Below are 23686 nucleotides of genomic sequence, written 5' to 3'. Positions count from 1 at the left end.
TAGGTGGTGGCCTCCATCCTTAACAGCCTGAAGACAGCTCAACTCGAAGTAAGATGCAGTTTTACAGGGCCAGAACAGTATAGGAATCACCACAGAAATTACAGGCCCCACTTCAAGGGACAGTGTGTTTAAAAATGTAGCACGTGAGAGTAAGAGTTAAGCATTAAACTGGCTGCTTTAAAAATTTCCACATTAGCAAGGTCTCTCCAGTGACCTGTTGCTTCTGCTGCAGCTTTTCCAGGAATTTTTGTTCTTGTCTGTTGACTGGTGTTGTCCTCAACTACTGTTTTTGTCTCTCTGCAGTAAAGGAGCCCAGCTACTCTGCTATGAATTCCTCCATCTCCACAGGCTTTAACTGAAAATTGGAAGATAGGGCAGTTTATCTGTCTTTGTATGTGAGCTTCAGAGTTCATTTGGTGTAAAAATAAGTCATAAGATGGAAGTCAGCTGCCTTTTCATGCAAATCAGTGTCACAGTTTCAACTTAATAATTTTGGTACTACGCAAATTGTTGTTCATTTGTTGCAGTCTGTTCTCAAGTTCTCTCCCTCACCATAGGTGCCCCAAAAAGTATATGTAAACTGAAGGGAGGAGGAAGAGAAGGGAGAGGGATGTTTACTGAAAATTCTGCTAGGATTTTCACAATTTACCAGTGTTGGTTATGCAGTTTTAATGTTTCAGTTTTAAAAATCCTCAGTAACTGAGTCCACTTAAAATGTGAGGACAGCAAGGAATTCTATGGAACCGAAACAGTTGTTTCTTGCAGTGTGTTTCTTTGTAGGTACAGACATGTATCATGCTCTATGATTATTTTATATATGAACCCCACAGGAACCCCAGGTAGGGATTTCCTATCACTGTCATCAGAACTGGCTTTGAAATCTGCCAAGTGTGTTGACATTGGAAAACATGCGGTCAAGAGAACAGGGATAATGTGTTTGTGGAATGCTATCGAGTTTGCTAGCCTTAAAAGTAACATTTTGATGCATGGTACGCACACCCACCTGACAGATTGTCCCCCCAGTCTTTTGGGTATTTTCTAATGGCGCGATTGAAGTGCAATTTACAAGTTACTTGGATCTGCTGGGGAAGAGCATTATTCTACATGAAGGGGGAAAAATACAACCCTCAGCTACTTAGAAGAATGTGACAGAGAAAAGTGTTTACACAGGCTTATGTCATGCTCAGCTGTACACTAAAACAGCTGCCTGCTATAATTTAAGACTAAGAGCATTGGCAGTGTCCACTAAAAACACTGGACCTATTGTGTTAACAGTGCAGATAACCAGTAGTTGGCATCTAGGCTACTATTTTCTTTCTTTTTTGTTTTTCTTCTCTTTTTCTTTTTTCTGGTCCTCTCCATGGTCCTAGTTGTGGAGCCTTTCAAAAGCAGTTTTCATTTTCATGTTTTTACACAAATATACACATGCATGCCCTATTTGCCTTACTTTTCACTATTACCAAACATTTTTATTCTGAGGCCATAAAGGAAGATGGGACCATAATCTCACTGGTTTCTTCCTACAATATCTCATGGATTTAAAAAAACCCTGTGGATTCTAAAGTGTAATGTTTACATCAAATATTCTTTGCTTTAAGTACAGAATTTTGGTTTTAGTGGTTCACCAGTTAGCATGAGGTTTTATTTCTAGAGAAATGTTAGAAGCATAGTTTCAGACATTTTCTTCAGCTGCTGAAATCCTATGCCTGATTTTATATGGTCAAGAGCTCACCTTTTTAAAATGTCAGGTTCTGTTTGGCAGCTGAGGCTTCTGCAAAATACACAGACTGGCTTGAAGGGGAACACTTCACTGAAAATGCTGAGTTCACAAAACTTTGAGCAGAGGGCACAAAGCTCAAAGTGTTGTTTGTGAAAGAGGTTTTGACAGCAAAGTCTCCTGAATCTGCTTCTTTACTTATGTCTGCCACATTCATAAATTTTTTGCTTCTTTTCTTTTAATATAATCAAGATAATACAGCTTTTTGCATAGTTACTTCTTTGTTACTGATCTCCAGAGATCTCAAAGATCTCCTATCTGAAAGGATCCTTGTGCACTGCATGTGAAAAAAAATCTGGGGGATTCCAGTGACCAGGCTTCAACAAAGGAGGATTCTCCATTCAAAACTATTAACTCATCACGAGAAACTGAGCTCTTATCAGACTGAAAAACAAACTGATTTCCACATGTTCTCATTTAAAATAATAATATTTTAAAAACCTCCTTAGAAGTACTTTCCTTTCTCTGTGGGAAGGCAGCAGTGGCATGCTATGAAATGTCATCCTAACTTAAAGGACCAGACAGCCTTAAAAAAATAAATCCCACTTTCCTCAGCCCCTTGAAGAACCTCCCCTGCTTTTTAGGTTAAATGGAAAGAAAATGAGATGTAGTCATGGGTCAGTCTCCAAGGTTTGCCAATCAAGGTGATCCTGGCTTCTCATTCCAAAACCAACATCACATCTTTGCTTGTGTAGAAATGCCAGAAATGGGGGAAACCAATGTTTTTTCACTCCTGCACGTGTAGAAAAACACAGATAAATGACACCAAATACAGTATATTAGTTTTCCTTTCCCTCAGATGGTGTGACCCTAGTTGATGTGTGTGACAGTTCAGAGAGGGAGGTGAACTACTGGAATTTAAACCATTGAATAGAGAAGATACTTTACTAAGAGTATTGGTCAGAAGCAGATGAAATCTTTTAAGTCATGGATTATGCTTTATGTGGTCTTCAAGGAAAAAAAAAAGGCAGTGCAAAACTCTCAAAAGAAATTTAGCTGGTGCTTTCATTTTTGCCAAGTAGACTTGTTGCACAAGATGCCTTCAAAGTGTTTCAAGGTTTTCTGATTCCCATAAGGTTTTTATAGTATAAGTGGTGGGTTTGAGGGATTTTCTGATAGGTATCATTTTTTGCAAAGTTATTTTACTTTGTAGAACCTAAGATAAGTGTAAGAAGTTCCTGTTGGTGGAGATTATCTAAACAGCAAATGCATAGAAAATTTTTATTAAACAATGAAAACCTATAAGATATTATCAAAAATATCTAAACAATAACAATTGTAAATAACAAAAAGAGGTTCAGGAGCAGTTTGCCAAACAGGGCTGCAGCAGTGATCAAGACGGTCTCTCTGGAGCACCAGCCAGAGTGAACACTGGCATGGACAGCTTTAATGTGATGTTTCCCTGAAGTTAAATAGTTGAAAAACAAACTCTGTGAGTTTATCACAAAGTGTTCAGGATACCTCCTGAGATAATCTGAACTGGTTGGCAAGGGAATGCAAAAAAATTTTTTTTTAATCTAGGAGAGGAAATTCCTATTCCAAAATCAAAAGTATTGGACCATCTGGAGACTCCATCCAGTGATAGGATAGGTGCCCATGAAGACAGAAAATCCAGATGCTTTTTGCTGGCATGAAAAAACTGTCAGTGAAATCTAAAATAAAGTTCTCAAAAAAAATTTCCCACTACTCTCAGGTCACATAGGCACTTAATGATTTTCTGTTGCTTCAACAAAACTTAAAAGAACTAGAGATAACCTACAGCTGAATATAAAGGAGAAAATAATCTAAGACCATTGTTATTTTAGTAATTTTGAAAAACAAAATTAATTTCTTGCCCAGATAATAAAGAAAGATACAGAGATCAGAGACAACACTTACTTGGAAAGTTTTTATTTATTTAATTCTTCATGGTTCTGTTTAATTTCATGTTTATAGGACCTTAGTGTTTAAAGTCCAGAAGCAGCAATCAGACTATCAGTATGAACTGTTGGGAAAAGAAACTCCACCTCTAATACAAGTATTTTTTTAAAATCACATCCTTCCAATATAGCAAATAAGTGCAAGGTAAAACGTGATGGTGACCATAGTGACTGTAATAGTTTATTAGTGACTGTAGTAGTTTATTACATTTATCCTTATGATAAATTTCCATTTACTATGAGAGATTAACGTAGAAGAAAAATGAAGATGTATAATGATTTAAAGATGCATAAGGTAAAAACAATGTAGCTACAGGGCAGTACAATAAAAGCCACTAGCACAATAAAAGCACGTTTATCCTGTGACATTCTCCCTTATTTCTGTGAGATGATTATTAAGTATTACCAAAAAAAAAAAAGATTTTCCGCTTTAAATCTCAAAGCTCCAGAACACAGTAGGTGAGGCAGGATTCAGTGGATTGGAATGGATCAGACAGTATCCACAGAAAGGGCAGAGCAGATTCTTGCAGAGCCCTAAGCCTGCAAAATGCTCAGGGATCCTCCAAACAATGGAGGCCAACTGGTTCTTTAAGGGAAAGGCCCTTCCAGTTTGAACCATTTGCTGTTACTCACTGGTGCTGGCACCCAGACAAGTATCCCTCCCTCATGCATTCCTTTCTCACTAGATATATAATTATTCCTTTACATGTTGTCATAATTTTAAGCTCCTGACTCAGATTTCTTAAATACCATCTAAGACAACTGTGTATTCCCTTCTGAGAAACAAGAGTTAGGGGTAGGCTGGAAGGAGACACAGTTGCTCTCCACTCTTCCTTTTCACCACGGCTCTCTGCACAAGTAGATGCTGTTCTCTTCAAGAGAAGGTTTTTTAAGAATTTCTTAATGATAGAGATTTCTGTTAATAAGAAGTTTCTTTTTTAGACTTCAGTGGTCCTTTGCATCTGTGGAGTCAGATGGTCACTTCCTTTGAGCCAGGATGACACAGTTGGTTCCCAGCTGCATTTCATGTGTTACTTCATTCACATCTCCTGCCGCAACACTTCCAGGCTTGGCGAGACTTGAGAGGAAGCTGCTGCCAAGTGAAACCTTTTTTACCTCATCTCTGCCACTGCAGAGTCTGGGCTGCTGTGGGCAGCCCCAGGACAGCAATACACGATGGAAGTGGTCAGGGAGGAGTGTCCCCCACTCAGCTGTGCAATGCAGAGTCTGGGCTGCTGTGGGCAGCCCCAGGACAGCAATACACGATGAAGTGGTCAGGGAGGAGTGTCCCCCACACAGATGCTGCTGTGCTGGGCATGGCACACTCCTCAAGGCATGGAATCTTCGTCCTGTGAACTGAGCACACAGGGAATTGTGAGATGCCCAGATCAGTGGCAGACACTGTTCATGTGGCAGTGTTGTCTGCCACACACCTCTGCACACGTGGAAGTGTGAGTTCTCTCCATTTTTTACTCTGGCTGGAAAGAGTTCATCTAATTCTTTGGAATTCCTGACAGAATATGAGCAAAGTCTTTTACATGCCTCTTAATGCCTTTTTATCACATCACAGATATCACTCTTTCAAGTGATTTTTCTATACTTCAAGTCTGCTCCTCTATAAGAAATGAGACTTGCTGGACTTTCTTACAGTTATTTTTGTGAATTAATGGATTTTAAATAAGGATTCATTAGAAATCTGTAATAAGAGTTTTGCTTATTTTGAAAGTTTATAGTTGTTCTGTATTAATGCTAACATTTGGAAAGGGGCATCTGCTTCCTCATTGTTACTTTTTTATTTTCATTTATTTATGCTCTTTTTAAAAACTAGGATTATGAATGAGATGGAACAAACAATATATAAATAGATTAATAATTACAGAAGTTCTTAGACATGAGAAATTTTAAGTTTATTCTGAAAGGCACAATCACATGGAATGGACCAGCCAGTAAAAAAAACTGCATCACTTTTTTTTTGAGCTTATGAGCTTATATTCTTTTCCCTTATCTTCTATAGGTCTTTCTTAAAAAAAAAAAAAAATTAAAAAAAAAAACAACCACTGACTGTGAGCCCTTATGTCTGTGACATGTACATGCTGAAAGGGTTAAAACTGTGGCAAAAGATATTTTAGTCAAGTCTTCAGATAGGAATTAGGAAAGATTTGAGTTGTGGTCATGAATACTGGTAGAGTGCAGCCTCCTCTCTGTTGTGAGCAGAGGTTTTGGGCATTTCTCATCAGGAGGTCTGTGATCTTCTGCTGGGGCCCATGGACACAGAGCTGCTTCTGCTGCTCCCAGGTTCAAGAGTTCACCGCTGGCGTTCACAGTGTGAGGCAAACGGGGTCTCTGAACTCAGAATTGGTCCAGAAGCTGGCTAGCCAGCTCTGTCAACTGACTTCAAAAGTACCACATTGTGCTTGGTTTGGGAGGGTTCCTTTGTTCATTTTTCTCCCGAGTAAAGGTAGACTTCTTTGGAAATTGTTACAGGTTAGGTTTCACAAAGTTCGTTTTGCTTTCCATTTCTCCTGGGTCAGAACAATTTTTTTTAGGCTTTGAAAATTAATAGATGATAACTTCAGTTGTTTGTGTATACCTGAAATAATCTTATTTCAATTGTTTGCCAAAAAAGAGTAAATCTTCAGCTTTCGTTTTGATTCTGAAGAAGTTTGCTTTGGTTGTCTGCATGGGTATAGTAATTTTTAGTGATTATTTAATGTTCCAGCAGTTAATTTAAATGTTCCAGCAGTTAATTTAAATATTTCATTTTTTCAAATTTTTTAATGTACTTATGTTTAATTAAGTAGAGCTAAACTTTGTATTGTTTATCTTCAAAATGAAAACTTAAATCTCTTAGTTTGCATTCTGTTTGTTGTAAAATTATTGGCCAAGTGCAGATGTGGTGTGATCAAGTATGAAGCCATTTAAGAAACTAAGACTCGCGAAAATTAAACTGTGACAGTTTGCAAAAGAAAATATTAAGATCTGAGCATAAATTTTTGCAAGTTTCACTTCCCAGGGAAGTTGAAAACATAGGAAAATCATGTATTGCTTCAAATATCCCTTTTCCACAGAAATCCATGGAAGTACTCTGTGGGATCATTTGAAAATCAGATGATGTATTCATATTGATTAAGGGAATCTGTGTTAGAAATCTAAAGAAAATATTGTAAGATTAGGAATTACAATAATTGCTTCAGTCTGGTAACTGCAGTTTGATCAACGAAAGCAAAACCATATATTTGCTTTTTTTTCTGCTACATCCATCAGAACAGAGAGGAGTTGGATAGGAAGGAGATTTTAGGAATACTCTTGAATGTTTCTAAAATAAATCAAGTATTTTATTTATGTGTATGTGTGTGTTTTGAGGGGCAGGGGAGAACTACTGGGCCTTTCCATAGTACTTCTCTAAATGACTTTTCATTGTTTTCTCAATACAGCATATTCCAGGTAATAAAACTATCTTCTGTATGGGTACTGGGCGTTCCTTTTAGACTTGGATGTCACTTGGACTTATGTGTCACACTTGTGCTGTGCAGACAGTGCATGCTCTGAGAATACTTCATAAAAAACAGTATGTACCACTGCAGCTGAAGGAGAACACTTGAAGCCTGGACATGATTTTGCTGCATGAGGCTATTTTAGTAATAAGGAAATCTTTGTAAGAAGCTATGGCTTTGTGTACCTATATTTGCTTTTAGAAATTCAGCTGTTGAGGAAACATTGTGCTTTCTTGAGAGGGCAGTCATATGGGAAAGTGCAAGTGTCTTTGTGTGCTGTGACACAATATGAATTTTTTTCTTCTTTCCTCTTTAGTGAAGTGTAAGAATAAATATTTGTACTTAAAAGGATTTCTTCCCATAAAAGTGTGTTGGACAGATTTTGGTTTTGTAGTAGTGTAGTCCATGTTTCTGAATATACAGATTTAATATATAATTTCAAAATATATTTCAAAGTTATGTGAGAACAGATACAAGCTACACTTATCTACTATAACCTGATTTAGCTTAGTTTAAAAGGATTACTGTGGCTTAAGGAATTGGTTTCCTATGGTAACATCAGAATGCATGTATTACATGCAGTTACAGCTTACCAGGGATCGTGCTTATCCATGTCCATCATAGCAATAATGTAGTGACTTAGTGTTCCTCACGTATAGCACTGACCAATTTCCAGGTAATTACTGTATATTCAGTGTGCATGGGACTCTATAAAAATGTGTTGTCTGTGTGCCAGTCATCACTAATTTTGAAGTGGTGTTTTGAAATTACTACATTTTTTTCTCCTTGAATTAGCTGTAGCACAAATAGTAGGTTTAATGAGCTGCAAGTGTAGAGAGGTGGGTTTGTTTCATGTTTGGAGGTGTCCATTCTTGCTTGTAGTTGTAATTTTAATTCCATACTTACATTGCCAGTGTGTTCCCCTCTTGCTGTGGCAAACAAGAGCTTTTGCCTGGATTTTCAAAGTAGCAGAAGGATGAATGCTCTAATACAATCTCAGTGGGTCTACTGACAGTCCGCAAATGGAATTTTAAAGTCCACAAAAAGTTGTGTTCAGGTTTTAATCTTCCATATTTATAGAGGCCTTTGGGCATAATCAGAAAATACTGCTAACCATATCTGAAATAAACATTTTATATTGCCACGTGAGTATTCTTCTGTGGATCTTGATTTACAATAGCAATAAGAAGTATATATATACTTTTAATGAAGCATTCTAATAATTTAAGTCGTTTGCAGTTTATCTGTAACATTACAGAATTAAAGAGTACAGTTTGTTAATTCTAAATGTATCTTGATTGTTTACTGCAGTGAGGTATCCTCTTGTGTGAGGCTCCTTGTTTTCCAGACAGAGGAAACTACCAATTTGATACTGAAGTTGTAGTTCTCTCCTTTTCCATAATGACACAGATGCATCAACATCATAAGAACACACATTCTTGAAAGAGCAGTTTATTTGAATCAGTAAAATCTTAAGTTCTTAATAATTTACTGATTTACGTGCTAAGTGCATTTGGAGGGGAGGAGGACATGTTCTAGTGGTCAAGTTAGCTGCTAATACACAGCTAACTACTCAGTCAGAACTACAAAATTGATAAATATCATCTCAGAGGTTCTTACAAATACAGCTGCTCATTAATTTTTCAGTACAGCAGCTTTTCATCTGGAAATGCTGATTCATTGAAACCAAAAGTTTTTTAAGGATCCAAGAAAACTTGGAAGAGTGTTTCCTAACAAAACTGTTTGCTAAATGTGCAGCCAGGGAGAGCTTCCAAAGCCAACAGTCAGAGCACTCATCTGGGAAACTCAGATTTCTGCTCTGCCTGGTTCTCAGTCAGAGGGCAGAGCGAGATATCTCTTTTCCCAGAGGACTGACAGGACCACCAGCTTACTGGATTTGCATGAATTCTCTCTGGTCTGGATAGTAAGTGTATGTTTAACTGATGTATGTTAAGATGTGCATACTGGATTTTTAAGTCCCATGTATCTTAAAGAACTTTGCTGCTGGAAAAGTGAACACACACAGCAGCAGTTCATGAAAACAAAGGTCACTCTATAAGGAAAAGTTATCTTAATCCATTAAAAAGCAGACAATTTTGGCTCGCCTGAGCTGATGTTGCTAAAATGCCTATTTCCTCAGCACAAAGAGCAATAACCAGGAAATAGCAAGGTCAGCTATCACACTCTTCGTCCCTTTCACTTGCTAGAAAACACTTTCACCCTCAGCCAGTTTCCTCTCAGAATCACAGCCGCCACACCAGGGCCCTTGGTTGGAAAAGGGTGGGGTCTTGGCTGCTGCCCTGCATGGCTGGATGCTGATGTGTTGTGCTGATTTGTAATCATTTACATGCTGCTTACTTCCATACACAATTCCATAGTCTCAACTATTATTCTATTAAGTACTGTAACAACTTGTAAAGGGCGGGGTGAAAAACTACCATTCTCAACTTCATTTTTACAGAGAAGTTAGAAAATTAAGAGTAAAAGAGCATCTCTGCAGGGATGTAAAATAGTCATGGTACATTTTTCTGGATGGAGCTGTGAGCTCCATCCAAGATCTAGGGTATGCTGGGAGGATAATATGAAAAAATGTAAGAGCATTACTGTTTCTGAATCTCAAGAAAAACATAGCCTTAAATAAAATTGCCACATAAATAAAGTTTCAAGTCTTGTATGAGAGACTGAATAAAAATAAATAAGTTGTGTTCATATAAAGAATAGTTTCAAAATTCCTTGACCATAGAAAATATTAATTCTTATAAACAGAGAATCTCTTAGGAATTTTGTTGAAATAAATAGATGCCTAAAATGGCATCATGACTATATTTGACAATTGTACCAGCTCCTCATCAATCCTTTTAGGCAAAGCCAGAATCAAGTTATAAAAGTCAACCTTCTGTTTATCTTTGCAGTTTAATCATTTGCAAATTATCAATCTTACTGATAGCATTCATAATAATCTACTTCTGTAAGCATGTGTACTGAATTCCTCTGAATACATTTTTCCCGTTCATTTAGGATGATTAGAAATTGCTGGGTTGAGTATTCTGTGAAAGTTTTACAAAATGTTTGCCTTGTCTTTATGCAAGCATATATAGAAATCAAGATATTGCTTACATTCTTCTCATGTAGTGATGCAGTGATATTTCTCATGAGAAAAATGTCATTTCTGCCTGCAGCTGAATTTCAATTTATTTTGTATTGAATAATTCTAACTTTGAAATGGCAAGTCAAAAGGGGAAAAATAGTTCAATATTAAATAATTAAGGAATATTTTTAAATTAGTGTTTCAGGAGTGAGATAAAATTTGGCAGTAGAAAGAAAACATAATAGGTACGTTTTGGCTTTTAGGATTAGTAACAGACTTTTGTGTAAAGTCATTCTCTGTTATCTCTATTGTTACAAAATCAAGGATAATTTTTTAATTTGACTAATGATGATATAAGTTAGAAAGTCAAAAATACCTTAAAGCCCAATTGACTAAATGGAGATACATTAAATTATGTGAGCTAAGGTGAAATAAAGCTTCCTTAAAAAACCCACAGCACAAGGAGAGCAGAGCAATCTGGGTAGAGATATTTCAGTTTGTTGGGCTTTTTAACAGGGACCAGTGTTAAGAGTCATAGCAGAAATGAATGTGGATCTTTTCGTCTCTCTCAACTGGAGTGCTTTCCTTAACAACACTTCTTTTCTGCTACTTTACCGTAGAAGAAGTAGAAAGACAGGTAATTCTAGTGCTAAATCTAGAAGATCAAACACCATTCTTCCTCTCACCTGCCGTACTAATTCCAGAGGACCAATGGGTCCTGTGAGTACTTTTCCCATAGCTACTATGTGTACCTGCTATGAGGGTGGTGCTTAGGTGCTGAGGCTGATTTACAGAGCAAAGATTCACTTCCATGATATATGTTGGAAATCACAGAATGTCTACAGGTTTTTTCTCTATTTTAATTACTGCAAATTTCCTCATTTTTTATCACTGAGGAAACAGAGTTATGATGTTCTCTACCAGATTAATTGGATGTCCATGGGAAATTGTGAAGAAAGAGAAAAATGAATTTTCAGTGACTGCATTCATTCCTTACGTATTCTGAAATACTTTTGCTTGTCTCTCACTCTTCATTTGTTTTCTCCTCCATACTTTACACTGTTAAAATCTGGAGCTAAACCATCATAACCAAACTTACATACTTGTTCCCCCGCCCTTTAAAATAATCAAGATGTCTGCTGCAGATTTTAAGTTACACACATTGATGTGGCACAAGTGAAATACTTTCCACATGGAAACTCTTTGCTGATTGAGAGGTCTCTAGGATATCAGAAATCCAATTAAGAAGGTACAAATTTTAGACTGCCAGAGAAAAATAATTAAAAATCACTCTTTTATGTAATTTTTTTTGTGCAAAATACAGTCAAAGTCAGAAGTGAGCATCAGTCAGGGCATTTTTGTAATTGTCAGAGGGTTAGCTGTGATGGTTGTGAATTCTTGTAAAGTGAAGAAATTAGTTATTAAAACTGACCTTTATTCCTTCAAGTTTTGAAAGTGTCTCTTAAGAATGCCTAATTTCCTTTAGTAATATTTATTTTATTCTTTTTCTCCTATTCAGATTACTTGGAATGCTTTATTTCTCTTCAAACTCTTCCTTCTCCTTCTAGCTGTGTAGTGGAATAGATAACCAATTCAGAATAAAAAATACCCTCCCATCTACTCCTTATATTAGAGTAAGCTGGTTTTTAACAGTACATCAAGTAAAATCAAAATCACACTGAAAACATACCTTGTTTGAGAGCTAGCTTGATAAGGAGAGGGAGCTCCCCACCTGAGGAGATGTTCAGGGATTTTAATTTTTTTTCCCCCCTACAGTCTGAAGGTCAGTCTCTTTTCTGGTACAAAGAATCTAGTCATAGGCTAGATCACAACCATATCATAGGAGCTTTACAAATAGGAGAGAAATTAAAATGTTCTGGAGGTTGAAATATGCCACTGATTCAAAACTTCAGTGCTGCTTGATTGTGGAACCTAAGCACATTTTTGAGTAGTGTTTCAAAGATGTCTGTTTCTCTAAAGGTGGAAGTGTTGCATGTGATATTAATTGAAGTACAGCTGTGGAACCTAAGCACATTTTTGAGTAGTGTTTCAAAGATGTCTTTCTCTAAAGGTGGAAGTGTTGCATCTGATATTAACTGAAGTACAGACATGTTCTTCAGGCAGTTTCTCAAAGAGGGTGCATATGTAGATCCAAGAAGATTTTTCCCCACAACCTGTACTTTTAGCATAGAAAAAACCTGACCTAGACCAAAGCAGTCATTGTAGCAGGCACGTTCCCATCGCGTGGTCTTACTTGTTCTGGAGGATTTGCTCAGCTGAAGGCAGATGCTTCTGAGGTTGTTGCTTCTCCTTCTGCTGTCCTTGTTGGTGGCTTATCCTTCAGAAAGGAAAAAATCATTCCCCCCCAGTGCCTTGCTTGTTTGCTGTTTCTATTTGTCACGAATGCTACCTACCCGTGACCTTAAGAAGCCAGTGAGAAACTTATCTTTAAAACTTTTGTCAGGCAAAATCCACAGTTAGGCAATTTGTTCCTTTTGTCAGGCAAAATCCCCAGTTAGGCGATTGTCCGCTCCCTGGGATGTTTGGGCTAGAAAAGCTGATTTATCTTTGGCAATAGCTACTTGTTTTTGTCTTAGAACACCACTGTTTTAGGTGTTGTGATTCCCTTTCATTAGCTTGTTGCCCATAGTTTCAGTGATTTGGGGAATCTGGCTCAAATAGATGAAGTTTAATACAAAAAAAGTTTAATGAGCAGAACTTGTTTTCCAGATCATCTCCAAAAGCCATTATTGCTACTTTTGAAACTTTCTTAGGTAGTTTGCTAGGATTATTGCATGAAAATTTGCAGACAAACCAACAATCACAGTGTACTTCATATTTTTTTCATCGCTGATATGGCTATAATTGCTTTTTTATGTTTGTAGGGGAGAAATATTCTCAGTTCATATTTGCACTGTTATTGAATTGCAAAAAATAACACAACATCTAGCCATATCCTTGACCTACTCATGTTGAATGTGCCCAGAGGGACTTGAATAATATCTCTCCAAAGCATTACCCAATTGCTCAATCCAAATCACCTCCACAACAGGTATATCCAGTAGTGTGCTGTACTTCTGCCAGCATGATTGGCTTATTACAGTATATTTTATGTTAAATACTTAAATAGAAGCATTACAAAAATCCCCCATTTCTTAAAAAAATCTTAACAGTATGGCAAATCCATAGACTGCATGGTTGAGATTGTTTAGAAAAAGAAAAATTAAGATGGAACACTTGGAACTGATGGAACTGATTGCCTTGATAGAATATTTAATAGCTTTCAGCTAACATAGAATAGTTAATAAAATGGATGGTAACACACTGATTTTTCCTCTTTTTATAATTCTACAGTGATCTGAGTAAGACTGATTCTTTATTTTTTAAATAATTTTTAAACAAAAGTCTCAAAAATAAAATTAAACTCTTGAAGAAAAAGCAAAGGCATGCTGTATTTCTTTCTTTGGACTCTCTTAGATGTTTGCTCTGGCTCTCCAAGTGGTGTAAGTAAGATGTATAATACCAGATAAATATAACCATCTGAAAAGTGAGCTTAATTGTTTAGTATAGAGCTATGACATGCTTCAGTTTCAGCTGAAGTACTTTGTGACCTGTACTTGAGTAATTTTGGAAGAGCACATGAGTTTTTCTTACTGTTTATACTTAGAAAGAGGTATGGAAAACACTTGTTTTCCATGGGATATCAGTGTAGAACTTAAATAATTTAGTAAAAATAGATTTTTTTTTCATGCATCATTAGAATTCTGACTGGTTTTGTAAAGCTGAAGAGAATGGGATCTCTTGTCCCACTATTTAGTGATGTCTTTGATTTATCTCTGTTAAAAGTTTTAACTCCAAGTCAATTAAAGTATAGTCTGTGCATGTGCAGATGGTGTTTTTCTTGGGCATTGCCAGTGCCCAGGGAAAGGTTGGACACCCCAGCTCAGTGGCGTCTCCATCTCTCTCCTGTTTTTCACGCTGGCCCAGCTGAGCTCCCATCCCAAGGCTGTGGCAGGGAGAGTGTCTGTGTTGGGCACTGACTTTCCTGGGCAGTGGCCCTTGGAAAGAGGGAGAGAATGACCATTTTTATGCAGCTGCTCCATGTGGGGGGTGGGTGACTGCCTCCGGGGAAAGCCAGGAATGGCCTCTTGTCATCCTCTGGCTCAGGCATCCCAGTGGTTTGGCATGGCAGCATAGGAGCCCTGAGTTAGACAAGAGGTGACTGGTTTGTTTTACAAACCATTAGGGAAAAGTCAGTGCATCCACAAATAAAGTGCATGCTTTTCTTCGAAGACTTTTTAAGTTGTTAGTGCTGACACTAAGTGCTCTGGATGTGGTAGAGCAGTTTGGATGCTGAATATGCAAATAAATGTGCTAACTTTATTTTACAATATGTTTTATTTCTGATTTTTCTCAAGGCCCAAGATGAGTAGCAAAATATGAATGATGAAGGAAGTACTTTCAGATTTCAGCACTTTATCTGTTGACTTAATGTTTTAACTAAAGAACTCAAAGATGAATGTGTCTACATCTGTGGTCTATGACATACAATCTGGTTTATGACGTGTAATCTAATGATACAGCCACAGTTTTCTGGTAGGTATGTTAGATAATCAGTAGTTTGCCAATTTTGTTCCTGGAAATCTTCATCATGAGCAGGTAAGTGTTAGTTGCTACATGTGAATGCAGTATCTATAGCAGTAAATTACAGTTGGAAGTTGCTGATGTGGCTGTAAATCTGCAAACAGAAAATTTCCAAGTCAGAGGATTGACTGCATTTTGCAGTGTACCAGATTTATACTGCACGAATGGAGAGTAATTTTATACATTCAGAAGGATATGTTAATTGTTCTATAAATTGACATCAGAATTTCTTGATTTAAATTAGCTATCAGATGCACAGTTTAATAACATTTAAAAACCAGCGGCTATGGATTATGTTGTCAAAGAGATACATTTTGAGAACTGAAATTTAAGAATTCTGTGATTCTGTAAGAAAGATCAAATTTTTTATAAAATTTAAATTGTATGATGTAGAACTGATGAGTGAGGTTGATAAATGTCAGAGTTTCAGCAAAAGGTTTAATAACCATTTTGTTCTAGTCCCAGGGAGTATAATGTGTGAAATTTTAAGGCCTATTAATTTATGTCTCTTAAATTCATACTGCGTATGAATGCAGTGTATCTGCATTGATCTGTCAAGGTAGAATAGATATTCTGACCTAAGGATTTTTTCCACCATTGTAATCATGCCTTTTTTTTTTTTTTTTAATGATGCAATCAGAGGCTCACTCCTGTGAAATATTTACCTTCACATTGCATTTTTGCCCTTACGCTGTGCTGCTGTTCATAGATTTGAATTTCTCACACACTGGTCAGGTGTGATTAATCTAGCAAAACTTTGTGATATACAACTCACATATGTCTCTAAGGAGAAAAATAAACCACAAAAAACAAGCCAGAACAGTTTACAACTTTGCTATAAAAGTTCTTGGGTTTTTTAAAATATGTATAAACTCTTGTGGTTGTTATCTAACAAAGATAGCTATTTTATTTAATAATATTCCATCGTACCTTTGTTGTCCTTTTCTGTTGCAAAATATTTTCTATCATATTTTTAGGAACTTAATGCAATTTTCCTTTTGGAAATGTTTAGTTCAGTCAGCTTACCTGGAGTAACAGAAGCCATTTAAGATATTTAGGGAAATATATTAAATCAGTTCAGCTAGCTGTCTAATCTTTGGCATCTATTTTAGAATGAGTTTTTATCATTTATATAATTGAAACATGGCAAATACAATATTGCTGTTGCTTTACCTGTTCCTTCACCAAAAACCTGAAATGTCTCTTGAATCCTGCTAGCCAGTTTACTGAAGTAGAAGCAGATATGTTTATCTTGTTGCTTCTAAAGGGAAAATGACTTTTTAGTATTCTCTTGATGATAAATATCTTGCAGTTTACCAGCTCATACCATTAGAAGTATATGTAGTAATGAACCAGATAATAATTGTGCGTCAAGGGGCTATTAGCACTGACTTGTGATTTAAAAGTGTATCATAAACAAGATGATCATGGATCAATTACTGGCAGTTGAACTATGTTTATTTATGCTATTTTAAGGTTTGCTTGCAGACCTACATTTCATCTTCTTGTGTGGTGTAGCTCTATGGATCCTGTAGCTGTTGTTAATCAGCTGGGGCAGTGTTTGCCATCTTGTGTCTATTAAATATGTAGAAAAAAGGTATTCTCTGTTGTCCAAAACAGTCACCATCAACAGAAGTGCAACTGTTGTTGTACTAAAATGCAGTTTTAGGATGCCAGCATTTTCTCTACATTTTTTAATAATTGTTCAAGGGAGCAGCAGCCTGCTCAGTCTGTTGAGAGTACAGTTCTGCCAGCCTGCTCACTAGGAGCAAAGGACAGGTTAAAGCCTTGCCCCATCTGGGATGCCTCAAGATAGTGATGGCCACTGGAGCTTTGCACAGTAGTTTATGGACTTTAAAGGTTCAAATGAACATCAGGGTCCCATTGCACCGAGTGCCTTAGGGTGCAAAAGCAAAATGTCCTCTAACCTTGCTGAGATTTCCTGCAGCCTATGTGTGCTCAGTGCAGTCATTTTGTGTGGGAAACATCCAGCGCCCAAGGACAGTGCTGAAGACTCAGCTGTGTGGGGAAACATTAAGAAGTAGAAACTGTACAAATGCAGTGCATTGAGGAGCCAGTGAATTAAAATACTTGCTTATTTTCATATTTCAGTATGGTCTCTAGAAGTCAATGAATGTGTTAGTGTTAGAGAACTAACTTAAGATTTTTTGATTCCGAGCAACAAAAAACCATACTTTATATAGGGGATGTGAGTTGCCTTTAGTTTTCAATAGAAAAGTCACAAAACTTTGGTTTGTAGATTACTATTCTCTTGGGAAGATCACTCTGCTCTGTATCCACATTTTATTGTAGTTTCATGTAAAGAAGTCTTTGTGAAAAATTATTACACTAGCAAAAGTATAATAGGCAAAAGGCTTTATTATTTAGTTGCCTTTTTAATTGCAGCATAAATACAATTTCAAAGTATGGTCCTGTAGAAGGCAAATCCTGAAAAGCAAAGTTCTTATACGAATTTCCTCGTCTTACACACTGAATCTGTCATGAACTTATCTGTATTAATAGCTAAAAAATGTATATCAAACGTTTGTTTGATTAAATTATATTGCATTAAAAATAAACCTCAATCTTTAAAAGGTAGATAAGAAAGCCGCAGCTTAAAAACAAAAACAGCTCCATATGAAGAAGGCATTTATGTTTAACCAAATGTGTCATACACCAAGTGTGACAGATGGAAGTACTGTTTAGAGTCTTGAGTTCTCCAAGTCAATGTCTTGTTTTTCCCCGGAAATAGACAGCTTTTCCATTGCGTATTTAAATATTTATTGTTTGCTTTAAATGTAGATATTGGATTAATTTGTAGTGTTAAGGTTTGGACTTGCTACAACTGATCAAGAATTTCACTTCTGCTGTTTACATATGTTTTCTGGTTTAACTGCCAAAAGTCTTTGATCAAATTAATGAAGAAGGCTCTTTCTCTTGCTAGTGTATTTTAATTTGGAAAATTGAAAAAGCTATGGACTAATAAACAATAGATCAGTGGACAGCTAGAGAGGAAGAGGAGCTTGTCTAGAATTTGTTTAATTAAAAGTAACTACTGATGATGAACTACCTTCAGTTCTCAAAAATCTATGGTTGCTTAAAGGCTATTGTCTACAATACACCTGTTCTTGGCATTATTCAAGGAAATATTTAGAGTGTGGTGAATAACCTGTATGCTTTAGTAGCCCAATTATCTCTTTCAGTCTCTTACAGGAGACAAGAGTTCTGACAAGACTGAATGTTTGTGGAATGGAGTTTACCTAGAAATTCACAGTGGTCACTGCTAGAAGATGTTATTTATTTCTCTCTTTCTGTAGTCGGTTGGTTGGGTTTTGTAACAGAAGGCAACAAAATTCCTTGTCTGACTCGTCTTCACATTGTTTCAAGGCCTCACTCACAACTGACACATATGTGTCAGGTTTTCTCTGCAGATCCAGCTGAATTAAATTTGTTCACCAGGTGCAACATCAAGCAGGTCCTTTTTGTTCATGTGCAACCACTCGTCTTGCGGGAGGTTGCTGCTGGCCCTGCTAGGCAGGTGGTGGCTCTGGCAGGCTCTGTAGCCTGAAGGAAAGAGAAGGGAGAGAAGATGCAAGGAGGCTCCTTGGAGTCTCACCTCACTTGTTGCAGGTTGAAAGGGTCCAGTGTCAATGACCTCAGACTCACAAGTTCTGTGTTTTACTTCAGGTAGGCAGTGCTGTAGTTGGTGGCAGTTTGATTTTAATGAGTACAAATAAATTGATTTCCTACGATTTCTGAGACAAGTGTAAATAATTTCTTTCTCTTTAAGGAGTTCTGGCAATATTTGCCTTTTAAACTGGAGGAATTATTTAATTTTATGATCTGCCTCAATTCAATTATTTTACCTCACGTCCCTGTTTCACCATCATTTGTTGAGATTCATTAGCAGTTCTTTGGCAGTCACAAGACACTAATCATCTGTTTACAATATTGATCAGCAGCTTTCATGTTAGATTACATTTGAAGTGAGAAATAATCCTGCAGCAAATAATAAATAAAAGACTGGGAAGAAAGGGAAGAAGCTATCTTAGGCTGTAAAAAGTATTTTTTTCAGGTACCCTGGAAACATCTACATGCCAAACAGTTGGGCCCCCTTAGTGACTTTCAGCTCTGAAATTCCAACAGAATTTCCTATCCACAAGTTGTACATTGTCTCAAATCATCTATATTTGTAAAGACACAGATTATTATTCCTGTGGATATACATTTTTGTTGACTTCTAAGCAGTTTCTGAGTGGAAAATATTTATGGACTAACAAAAAATACTTAGCTTCTGATGCCTTAACAATTTCATTTGTTACTGTATATACCTTCTTTCCATGTTACACATAATATGATGTTGTTACCACAGTTCTTGAAAATTATGTACTCTTCAGAATGGGAATTGAGAACCAAGTAGTAGAAATTGAAAATTTTACTTTTCTGAAGTTGCTAGCTAAATTTCTTCTAAATTAGTCTGAAAAGGTTGATTTCTGGGGCTCATCAGCCTCATCAGCCGTAGATTTGTGGGAACTGGCATTAGAAGAATGTTGAAAGTTATATAAATTGCAGCCAACATTTACTTGCATTTACTTGTATTACTTCTCAGAGCTTTATTAAGATGCCTTAATCGTACTGAATAATAAGGTAATTTTGCATCCATAAATGTTGTAAGCGTATCTTCAAACTGTGGGGTTCCTTTAAAATGTATTACTTTCAGATAGTCAAAATTACTACTTCATGAAATAGTATCGAGTCATTTTCCAGAATAGTTCTAAAAGGCAACAGCTATCAGATAGGAAAGAGAAAGAAGTTTTTGCTTTTCATAGGAAATCCTTACTCATATACATATATCTATGCTTGTGGTTGTTAATTCAAAGAAAAAGTTTCCTGAAACTCAATTCAGTTTAGCCATAGAGATATAATAAAGACTTGTATTGCCTTTTCCTACTATTACAAATATTTAAGAATGAGTAAGTTAGTGTGCTAAAGCTAGGGTTTTGCACATGGATAAGGACAGGAAGAAGTGTCAAAAGAAGAGAGATAATGCTGAAGAATTTAGATAAGAACTTGGGCAGAGGAACAGGACATTAAATAGATCTGGCAGCAGCAGACTGGCTTTTCCATTACTTTCTGATCCAATTATGAGAGTTGCTCAAGTTGTAGATGCTGCCTGTTTGTCACGTGATGTTGCCAGCATTTATTTCCGAATCAAATCTATAAAAGGAAATGAGAGTTCTCTGTCCTTGCAAACCACTTGTCTGGTAGGAAATCACTTACAAATAATAAAGTGCATATTAGAGCATGAAATAGTTCCTTGATGTATGACCTTCAAAACTGGTTTAAGGAAAACAGTTGAAGCTGAGAGTAGTAGAAACTTTTAGTACTGAAGAATCACAGGCTGAAGTCCTGTGTTTGTACAGCTCGCTGGATGCTTGTCTTCACTCTGAAAATGTATTTACAGAAGCAGCAGGGGTTTGCTATGGGCAGGAGAAGTGCCCGGGAACAGGGAAGAACTGCCTCCCCTCAGCGTTGTACTCCACTGGTTTGACTTCTCTGGGGGAGTCCTCACCCTCTCAGTAATGACAAGAGAGGCAGACTTGTAAGAGGGGCTGAAAGCATGCAGGAGCAACTTTCGTGGGGTCAGGTTCTCAGTGTCAAAAGGTGACAAAGTGCGCATTTAGATTTATTTCTTCGAAGCAGCGGGTGAGAATTAACTTCATAATTTTCACTACTCTGTGAAATAACAATCCACTGGAGGGTCTCTTCTTTGTATTGATTTGTACCCAAGTACATTGTGGCATGGAATAGAAAATTACCTTTCTATACAGCTAATACAAAATGTGATCTAATAGAAGGCTACTTGAGATTTATAATCAGGGAGGATTCAGATCCAATTCTGATGTGTTACAGCATGTAAGTTATTGTTGTTGGCCAGTGTTTTGAAAATAAAAATATTGGTAATATTTCCTGCCATGAAATGCCTCAAGTTTACTATTTTATAATAAACGTCTAACAGCAGCACTTCTCAATTCCATTGCACTCCCATCATCAGGGATTGCAGAGTGCTGTGTACATACTCACTGACTGGATATTATATTGACTTAAAATTGAATATGGTGTTCATTGCAAAGGCCCAGGAGTTAAATGATTGCAGAACCAGAAGCAGTAACAAAAGTGCTGTGAGCTGATTTGCCGTCCTTTATTCCGCACGGACTCTGTTCTGTTTAGTCGTACCTAGTCAGTTTAAGAAACAGATTTTGGCATACAGAATCTGTACATTTTCACAGTGCCATTATTGCTTTCAATAAATAAACAACAAGGAAACCTCTCCCAGTACAGGTGACAAACAGTTTATGTGGTTTTCAGTAATTTTTCCAGTTTCGAGTCTCAGTGCTCTACAAAGCCAACTGTGTAAGCAGTATTTTGATAACAGGGATAAATCACCTGCTCCCAATTTTTGTCAAGTCATTACATATTTTTCATTCTTTTTGCGGCTTGTTCAGCACTTACAGATTAATTTCATGCTTTGTCATCATCTGTTGTCCGCAAAAAAATTCTGCTTGAGGGAATTTTAACCGTTCCTACATTATTCTTTTCACAAGTGCTTTAGAAATACGAAGGGCAGTAATGTTGTAACAGATTAATTTCATGCTTTGTCATCATCTGTTGTCCGCAAAAAAATTCTGCTTGAGGGAATTTTAACCGTTCCTACATTATTCTGAAGTGCTTCAGAAATACGAAGGGCAGTAATGTTGTAGGATTGTGTAATGCACCTTTAATTACTTTCACAAATATATTGAGAGGTGGTTTTTTTTCTTTTAATTAAGAGCTTTTAGGTACATTCAGGGAGAGGTACTGACTCTCCAAAGCCATGATAATTTCAAGGAAAAGAATGGGTGTGAGCTTTCCATCCTCAACACATTTTTTAGGCACTATATACACTAAGTAATTTGCTGAAATTATCTCTCCTTCTTTTCTTAGTTGAGAGCTTTGTGGGCCCTTAAAATAGCAGGTAGGCAGCAATGTTCAAGGATTTGAACAGACTGAAACTTGAAGTACACAGTTAAAATGGAAACTAGAAGACTGAATCAGAGGGCTTTGGTTTTAGTATGATAAAAGCTTTGTTATCTAGCTCAGAAAAAAAGCTCCACTATTTAACAGGTAGTGAAGGAAAAAATTTGGAACTGTTCTCTGACTTATAATGTATTCTTATTTGCAGAGCCTATCCAAACCATAGTGCTGGCCTCAAAATATTATGAAAGCACAAACTCTTGTTATTATTTTTGCTAGTATGATCTAAAGACCTTTTGGACCTTTTTTTAGTGCTTGACAGATACAAGTTTGAAGCATGTATTCATATATTTCTCAGACCTTGCAGATGAGTTTTGTGATCTATGAAAGTTGAACTTGTTGATTTCTATAAAATAAGATGGCAGATGGAACATGTTTCCAACAGGCAGAAATAGAACTGCTAGGGCGATCAGGCTGATCCCTCAACTGCACACACTTCTTGGAAATTTAGTGTAGAGTAAGAGCTTAAAAGTGAAGTCGCAGAAATAGTTCAAGAAAGGGATGTAGAATATATCTGTGCTGGCTGCACGCGTGGTGTGTGAACACTGTCAGCGAGCTCCACAACTGATGCATTTTGTCCACTGGTGTTGCACGGGGGCATGTGGTGGCTATGTGCTTTTATACATTTATAAATGCAGTTTGTTGCCCCAGTTTCTTTCCTTATACTTGCAAGTCAGACAAGATTCTCTTAGGAGTTAATAATGTACTAGTTTTGTTTTCTTGGAATATGAGATGCCCCAACACAGGTTGTGTTCTGTGGAGGCGGTATTTGCCATCCTCCCATGTTCAGCTCTAATGAACTGAGGTTGTGCTTAGTGCAGGCTGATCGTGCTTGAAGACTGTTAGATCTGGCCTTAAAAAAAGGCAAAATAAGTCCAATGAAAATGAATAGAGGTAGATCTGGATGTATTATCCTGTAATTCTCTTAGACAGATCTGAAGTTAGGTTTTGGAGGAGGGTTAGAGGCCAAACTGCTGCTGTGCCTATCAGAATGAGTCACTAACTAGCAGAGTAATTGCATTGATTATTGCACACCCACAAATTACAACAGAAAATACTTTGCAGGGGGTGGAGGTTGTACTTTTCCTAAAGGTTTCTGTATAATTAATCTACTGTAAGTGCTGGTTCTTTAGAAACATCTGAACCCTACTGTAGAGCATGGTCCTTGTGTGCCAGTTGGCCACCCCTCCCAACGTCATCATTGCAGTGTTTCTTTTGCTATTGCTTTGGTCTAATAAAGGTTTTGTTGGGGAAATTCAAGTCATGTGTTCTGCTTTTGTTTTTAAATTGTAGCTGTTTGCCTGTCTTCATTGCAGGCATTAGGAGTTTGAGCAGCTGCATTTTGTATACCTACAGCAAAACAGCTCCCTTGTTAGGCAGAACATTTCATAAAGGATTAAGGAGAGCTGACTGAGCCATAAGGGACACTTAACTTGTAAACAAGAGGCTGATTATCAAGAGGCTGTACTTGTTTGTGGAAGAGGTAACTGAGCAGGCTTCCTTCTCTCTTGGGTGCCTTACCTTGTACTTCACCCAATCATTAAATCCATTTAATTTTTTGTTGTTGTTGTTGTTGACACAGCATGCATTTGTACTCAGTATATGTTTGGGGATGAAGAGCAATTTTAATAGAAAATTAGTTGCTACACTTGGTACAAGCAAACCAGTAATAATTGGAGTCACTGGGGCA

At 37.0% G+C, this 23686-nt stretch overlaps 1 protein-coding gene across 2 annotated transcripts in view; it reads left to right on the top strand.

The window, feature by feature from the left end:
* GNAL (G protein subunit alpha L) overlaps nt 1-23686 on the top strand; it is a 183915-nt gene that overhangs the window by 96555 nt on the left and 63674 nt on the right. The gene's annotated exons all lie outside the window — the stretch shown is intronic.

The sequence above is a fragment of the Passer montanus genome, unplaced genomic scaffold (genome assembly GCF_014805655.1).
Source record: "Passer montanus isolate IOZ18808 unplaced genomic scaffold, ASM1480565v1 scaffold19, whole genome shotgun sequence".
In the NCBI taxonomy this organism is placed as follows: domain Eukaryota; kingdom Metazoa; phylum Chordata; class Aves; order Passeriformes; family Passeridae; genus Passer; species Passer montanus.
This window is presented reverse-complemented; position numbering and strand designations above follow the sequence as displayed.